The following is an 8,459-nucleotide window of genomic DNA, read 5'->3' on the forward strand; positions in this document are numbered from 1 at the left end:
TTTCCTTTAGGTTAAAGAAGTAATACTAACCCAGTTTTTTCTTTTGCTATCTTCCATATTCCCTTGGGCTTACTGTTTCAGTCCTCGGCAGACTTTAATGCAAAACTCAACATACACTATGGATTTTACCACATTTCAAATGACACAAGGTTCACCATTAGTTTCCTAGTTGACTGAAGTGTTCTGGGATTACAGTGGACTGGAGTGTTGTTCAGCAAACATTCACCCTCTTCTCCCTGAAGTGACAAGTTGCTCTCCTCTAACAGAAGCCTATTACCCTCCTGCACTCTTACCATCCTCTGTGAGAACAGCATGCTTAGACAGGCTTGCTTCTGCAGCCTGAGTCTCAGCATGAAACACACATCTTGCAGCTCTGAACCCAAGTCTAGCTGCTACTGGGAACCTAGCTGGGCCCAACAGAACCACTGCCAAAACTCATGAGTGAGACATATTATTTACTGTTTAAGCCACTGAGACTATGAGATTGTTTATTACCCCAGCAAAAGGCTGATCAGTATAGAAATGGAGAAGGGGCCCTGCAGCTTCTGGCATTTCCTTCACCCAGTTCCCAGGACACATACTCTGGGTTCTATTCCTGGATTCTACATCCCTCCCCTCCCCTAGTTGACCCAGAGCAGCTCAGCCCAGCACTCTACCATCCATCTCTTTTATGATGCAGAATGTTTTTCCTCTTGCCCATGAAACTTGCAAGAAACTTGTCAGCTCCAGAGTGTATATCTCACTTAAAATGTACTTACCTAAGTACATTATCAAGAAATCAAGCCTTTCTCCACAAATAATTATTTTATCAGCTACAAGGAAAAGAATTTTCATTATGTGTTCCATAAGATGAGTGCTTTTTATCCTGCAGTATTTTCTGAGATATTAAGCAAATCTTACTCAAGTTTAGGCAATCACTTTCTTACTTTAAAAGAAATGTCTGATATTTCTTTGCTAAGGAATTGCATTAGTTTCTTATTATTGCTGTCATAATTTACCACACAGTGGCTGAAAACAACACAAAGTTTTTACCCCACAGTTCTGGAGATCAGAAGTCCCCAACGGGTTTCTCAGGGCTAAAATTGAGATGCCAGCTTTCTTTTCTGGAGGCTCTCTGGGAGAATCTGTCCCCTTGCCTTTTCTAGGTTTCTGCCTCCCTTTTTCACATGTAAGGAGACTATTTGCATTGGGTCCAAGATAATCTCCCATCTCAAGTCCCTTACCCTAATCATATATTTTTTCCTTTTGTAAATTACAATGTTGTGGAAAGGCACTTTTTCATGGTGACCATCCTAACAGGTGTGAGGTGATACCCCATTATGGTTTTGATCTGCATTTCCCAGATGAGAAGTATGTCAAGCACCTATCCATGTACCTGTTGGCCATTTGTGTGTCTTCTTTGGAAAACTGTCTGTACAGTTAGTTCCTCTGGCCAGTTTTTAAGTGGATTGTTAGCTTTCTTTATCTTCAGTTGTATGAGTTCTTTATATATATTTGGATATTAACACCTTATCAGATATATGATTTGCAGATATGTTGAGCCATTCTGTAGGTTGCCTTCTCATTTTATTGTTTCTTTTGCTGTGCGGAAACTTTTTAGTTTGATGTAGTCACACTTTTTTATTGAATTGCATGAATACCTGGAATATTAGGGCTACTGATGTATTACCTGTCATTTTTTATTGCATATGATAAATGTAGAGATGATTTTGATTTGGTTCAATAGATTTTAAATTGGTAATTCCTTGTAGAAATGAACTCCACCCTCATTAGTAATATATTTATCCTTCACTAAACTATTATGTTATTTAAATATGTCCTCTATATATGATCATTCATATTTCCCCTCTAGACATAAGTTATAAGTGATTACAGTGTTTTAAAACCTAGACCATTTTACTGACAGAGCTGCTTATGGTACCTTTTCATTTTATTTATTTCTATTTAAATGATGAATAATTGTGAACCATTTATTTAGTCCCTATAGCTAAGAAACATTTCCTCCTTATAAACTTACTTCTATTTTTTAATTTTTGCTTTGTTTCTGATTCATAAATAATTATAAATAGGAATTTGGAAGGATTTTGTCCTGGATAAAGATTTAAGGTGATTTTAGGATATTTTATTTGGTACTTACCGTACTTGTAAAAAAAAAAAAAAATCTGACTTTTCTTTATAACAAATCTTTAATTCTATAAGATCTTTTCTCTATTGTCAGTCTCCTTGAGTGATCATTTGCCATCTAGTGGACAATATAAGTACTGCTCAGCTTTGTAAGAGGGTTCTGTATGGGTGTATATAGAGATGGAAACTGATTAGAGACATTCTGGTGCAATGTGTGATTTCTATTTGTGTATAAGAGTTCAGATTACATAAGATAAAAATATTTAATATTTCATTTTGTCCTTATATGCTGATATTAGAGATATGTATACTCATCATAGATAAAGCAACATATTGTTCTTATTACAGACTTAGTATTCAGAAACAGAAAATGAAAAGCTAATTTATAAAAAAGCAAGTAACAATTGTTTAAGAGAACAAGTACTAGTCAGGGAGAGGAGGTGAACCAGTAGATAGGATAGCAGTGAGAAGAACAAGGGATTTAATGAGACAGAAGAGAAAGGGAGAGTGGAGAAGGATACATGGAGAGAAAGGATAATGAAGAGACTGAAAGCAGTAGCAAAGAAGAAACAGAGGGAGCTGGGAAAAGAGGCAACTAGACAAAGTGGAAATGGAAAAGGGTATTAAAAGTTTTCTCAGAAGAAAAGAAAGATGGGATTAAAAATGAGTTGAGAGACAACAGAAATGGTTGCAATGTGTCAGCTATCTAGAAACATCACCTCTCCGATTTCATCTGTCAGAAACCAAGAAAGTGCTCCATAGGTCCTACTTCCTGATTACTATATTAACGTATAGACTTCCATCACATATGCATGTGTGATGACTGATGCTTTCCTTTTGCATCTTTCATACTTACAGTTCTCACAATGCAGGGAAATAGTGATTAGGGTTGTGTTTCTTTTACTAGAAACTGATTTCACTTGGGATTTTGTTGGAGTATTCAACCAGTAAGCCCCTACAAGTGTAATCTAGGACACCTGATTGACCTGAACAATTAAGGCAATTGAGATTGTTGGAGAATAATGTTAATCAACAGATACTTTAGACTTCTGTTATTTACAAAGAGAAGTCAGGGGTTCCATTCAACAAATACTTACTGAATTCCTATTATATGTCAGGTATGTGGTAGACATGGCACTGTAAGATGAAAAACATCTTACTGTCCAGTGAGATTTTTAGTTAAATGGAGAGGTTATGGATTGAAAGTCTCTTATCTTTCTTCTTTAAGAATTATGTTTTACCTTATATGAGTCTCCATGCTTTGCGTGATAGGCAGAATTAATAAGATGACTCCAAGTGACCCCTGCCCTGAATGTGGATGGCATGTGTAAATATGGTAAGATAGCATTTCTGTGATTATGTTACCTTAAATGCAAAAGGGAGCTTATTCTTTTTGAGCTTGATCTAATCATTTAAATCATTTAAATCTAGATCTAGAGGTCAGACACAGAAGTCAGAGATGTAAGTATGAGAAATATTTGACGAGAGGGAAATCCTCTTATTGGCTTTAAAGATGAAGGGGGCGCCTGGGTGGCGCAGTCGGTTAAGCGTCCGACTTCAGCCAGGTCACGATCTCGCGGCCCGTGAGTTCGAGCCCCGCGTCAGGCTCTGGGCTGATGGCTCAGAGCCTGGAGCCTGTTTCCGATTCTGTGTCTCCCTCTCTCTCTGCCCCTCCCCCGTTCATGCTCTGTCTCTCTCTGTCCCAAAAATAAATAAACGTTGAAAAAAAAAAAAAATTTAAAGATGAAGGGGGCCATGTGGCAAGAACGTGAGAGTAGCCTCTAGGATCTGAGGGCATCCCCTAACCAAGAGCCAGCAAGAAATAGGGACCTTAGTCTTAAAGACACTAACCACTGAGTTCTTTCAGCATCTATATGAGCTTGGAAGAAACCCCTGAGCACCAGGTAGGAATACAGCTTGTGAATATCTTGATTTGAGATGCAAAGTAGAAAAGGATAGAGAAATATGGGGCGCCTGGGTGGCTCAGTCAGTTAAGCATCCCACTTCGGCTTGGGTCATGATTTCGCAGTTCATGGGTTTGAGCCCCACCCTGGTCTCTGTGCTGACAGCTCAGAGCCTGGAGTCTGCTTTGGATTCTGTGTTTCTCTCTCTCTCTCTCTGCCCCTCCCCACTCATGCTCTCTCTCTCTCAAAAATAAATAAGCATAAAAATTTTTGTTAAAAAAATTAAAAATAAATACAAATAAAAAAAGAGGGGATATAGAATATACTATTGTAAGATTTCTTATGCTATATGTGAAGTGGTATAACATTATTGAAAGACTGTGATGAGGTGTGTGTGTGTGTGTGTGTGTGTGTGTGTGTGTGTGTGTGTATTATAACTAGGAACAAACACAAAATTAAAAAAATAGATAATCTAACCAAAAAGTCAATAGTGGAAATAAGATGTCATAAAAATACATATGCAGTCATTCCAAAAGAAGGTAGGAAAAGAGGGAAAAGGCCCAAAAAAGTGAGGATAAGTAGAGAACAAGTAACATATGGCAGATTTAAATTTAAACATATCAATAATTCATTAAATATAAAGGTTCTAAACACCCAATCAAAAGGCAGAGAAAATCACTATCAGACAAAAAAGCAAAATCCAATTCTATACTATCTATGAAACACCTACTTTAAACTGAGGGTTGATGGGGGGTGGGAGGGAGGGGAGGGTGGGTGATGGGTACTGAGGAGGGCACCTGTTGGGATGAGAACTGGGTGTTGTATGGAAACCAATTTGACAATAAATTTCATATATTGAAAAAAATAAAAATAAAAAAATAAAACACCTACTTTAAAACAAGGACAAAGAGGGATTAAAAATGAAACAAAATGATACGCCATATAAACACTAGTTGAAAGAAAATTAGATTAGCTATATCAATATTAGATGAAGTAGATTTAGAACAAGAAATATTACCAGGAATAAAGAAGGACATTGCATAATGACATGGGTTCATATAATGAAGAAAATATCCAACCCTAAACATGTATGTACATAGTAACAGAGCTTCAAAATACATTAAGTAAAATTGATATGATACAACTAAAAGGAGAGACAAATCTACAACTCTAGTTTCAAACTTAAACACTCTTCTTTCATTAATTTATAGAACAAATAGACAAAAACATCAGCAAGCATATGGAAAGATATTACCCAATTTGACATAATTAACATTTATAGAACACTCCACTTTGCAACAGAAGAACACATTTGTTTTGTCTCTTTTTGCAGGTGCACATAGAACATTTACCCACATTGAACATATTCTGGTAGCACAATACTGATCTCAACAGACTTACAAAGACTGAAATATTAAAATTATGTTCTATGACAAACATGAAATTTGAAATTAATAAAAATGTATCTGGAAAATCCCTCAATATTTTGAAATTAAACAACATATTTCTAATTAATCCTATCTCAAAGAAATCACAAGGTATATTAGAAAATACATTGAATTAAAAGAAAATGAAATGAGAACCTGTAAAAAAGTGTAGAATGCTTCTGAAGTACCTTTAGCAAAATGACTAAAACAGTCCTTAGAAAGTTATAGCTATCAATGCTTATATTAAAAGAAGAACTGTCTCAAGTGAATGCTTTAAAATTTCACCTTAAACTAGGAAAAAACATAAAGCATGAAGAAAAAAATACATGAGCAGAAATTGATGAAATAGCAATACAATTCAGCAAAGCTAAAATTACTAAACCTAAAGCCAAAATGATCAGGAAAATAGAAGTTGCAAATAAAAATAAAAAATGAATAAGGCTAGGGTGCTTGGGTGGTTCAGTCGGTTAAGCTTTTGACACTGGCTCAGGTCATGATCTCACGGCTCATGGGTTTGAGCCTGGCATCAGGCTCTCTGCTGTCAGCTCAGCGCCCACTTTGGATCCTCTGTCTCCCTCTCTCTCTGCCCCTCCCCCTTTCTCACTCTCTCTCAAAATAAATAAATAAACACAGACACACACAGAAAGAATTGAATAAGACCATCAATATTAATTCTACAGACATTAAAAGGATTATAATGGGATAATGTTGCAGCTTTCAATACATTTAATTGCACAGATGAAATATACAAATTCCTGAAAAGAAAAAGAAAATTTTTAAAGCTCACTAAAGGAGAAATATATGAGTAGACATCTATTAGATGCCTAATATAGCTAAACACATTCCCACAAAGAAAATTCTGATTCAGATGACTTAATTACTCAACACAGTGCTAGAAGTTCTAGCCAGTGCAATAAAGGCAAGAAAAGAAAACAAAAAGCATAAAGATTAGAAAGGAAAAAATACAATTGTCTCTATTTTCAGATGAGATGATTATATATGTATTAAATCTGAAGAAATCTGCAAAAGAACTGCTAAAATAAGTGAGTTTGTCAAGGTTGCAAGAATAAGATAAACATACAAAAATCAGTATTTCCACATACTAACAATGAAAAAATGAAATACTTAAGAAAACATGTATAGAACTTGTACAGTGAACATTACAAAATGTTGATGAAACATAAAAAAAATTCTCAAGAAATGGAAAGACACAATATGTTTGTAGATTAGAAGTCTTATAGTAAAGATAACAGTTCTCTTAACGTAGATGTGGGTTTAATGCAATTTTCTCAACATCTCAGCAAGACTTTTTGTAGATATAGTCAAGATTCTAAAATTTATTTGCAAAGGCAATGGCACTAGAAAATTCTTGAAAAAGAATAAAGTGGGAAGAATCATTCTACCTGATTTAAAGACTTATTATTTCTACAGTAGTCAAGATTGTGTGGTATCGGTGGAGAGATCTACATACAGATCAATGGAATAGAAGACAGAACACAGGAATAGACTCACAAATATGCCTGGCTTTTGTCGAAGCAATTTTGCAAAAGAAATTCAACGGAGAAAAAATAACCTTTTCAAAAAATGTTGCTGGAGCAATTGGACATCCATAGACAAAAAATGAAACTTGACTTGAGTTTCACATCTGATATGTAAATAAACTCAGAACAGATCATGGGCTTAAATATAAGATATAAAACTATGAAACTTCTAAAGAAAACAAAAATAAGAGAAAATCTTCAGGCTCAATAGCTAGAGAGAGTTCTTAGACCTGACACCAAAAGGATGGTCTTTAAAAGGAAAAACTGACAAAGTAGACTTGATAAAAATTTAAAACTTTTGCTCTATGAAAGGCCCTGCTTTATGCTCTGTTAAGAGGATAAAAATACAAGCCAAATTCTGGAAGAAAACATTTGCAAATTACATATCTGACAAAACACTAGAAGCTTCTACAATATATATAGAACTATCAAAACTGGAGAATAAAAAAATTATAAAAATAAAGCAATCCAGCTAGAAAAAGGGACAAAATACACGAAAACACCTTTTAGAGAGGATCTACAGATGGCAAATAAGCATATGCAAAGATTTTCAACATCATTAGGAAAATGCAGATTAAAACTATAATGAGATACCACTACATATCTATCAGAATGGCTAAAATAAGAAACAGAGTCAGTGTCAAATTCTGGTTAGGATACAGAGAAACTGGACCCCTCACACATCATGATGGAATGTAAAATGGTACAGCCACTCTGGAAAATTATTTGGCAGTTTCTTTAAGTAATAAATATGTAACTACTGTACAAACCAACAGATGCACTCCCGGGAGTTTATCCCGGAGAAATGAAAACTTACGTTCACACAACACTCAGTACACAAATGTTAATAGTATCCTTATTTGTAATAGCCACAAACTGGGAATACCCTAGATGGCCTTCAAGGAGTGAATGGTTAAACAAACCACGGTATATCCATAGCATGGAATACTATTACAATAAAACAAATAAATACAATAAAGTACTACTACAATAAAACAGAAATGGACTATTGATACATACCACAATCTGGGTGAATTTCCAGATAATTATGCTGAGTGAAAAAGCCAGTCCCCAAAGTTTACATATTGTATGGTAGATACCATTTATATAACATTCTTTAAATGCAAAATTATAGAAATGAAGAACAGATAGGTGATTGCAAGGGATTAAGGAGGTGGTGGGAGGTAATAAGGGAGCAGGTGTGGCTATAAAAAGGTCACAGAAGGTTTCCTTGTGATGATGAAAGTATATGTCCTGACCCTACCAGTGTCAATATCCTGGTTATTTGTAGTTTAGTTTTTGTATGGGGGAAAACAGACTAAAGCATAAATAATATTTCTCTATTATTTCTTACAATTGCATATGAAATGACATTGATCTAAAAGTAAAAACTATATACATATAAAAATAATTACTAGGGCAAAATGTACTCCTCTGAAGATATGGGTATTTAAGAATAGTTT

The sequence above is a fragment of the Leopardus geoffroyi genome, chromosome A2 (genome assembly GCF_018350155.1).
Source record: "Leopardus geoffroyi isolate Oge1 chromosome A2, O.geoffroyi_Oge1_pat1.0, whole genome shotgun sequence".
In the NCBI taxonomy this organism is placed as follows: domain Eukaryota; kingdom Metazoa; phylum Chordata; class Mammalia; order Carnivora; family Felidae; genus Leopardus; species Leopardus geoffroyi.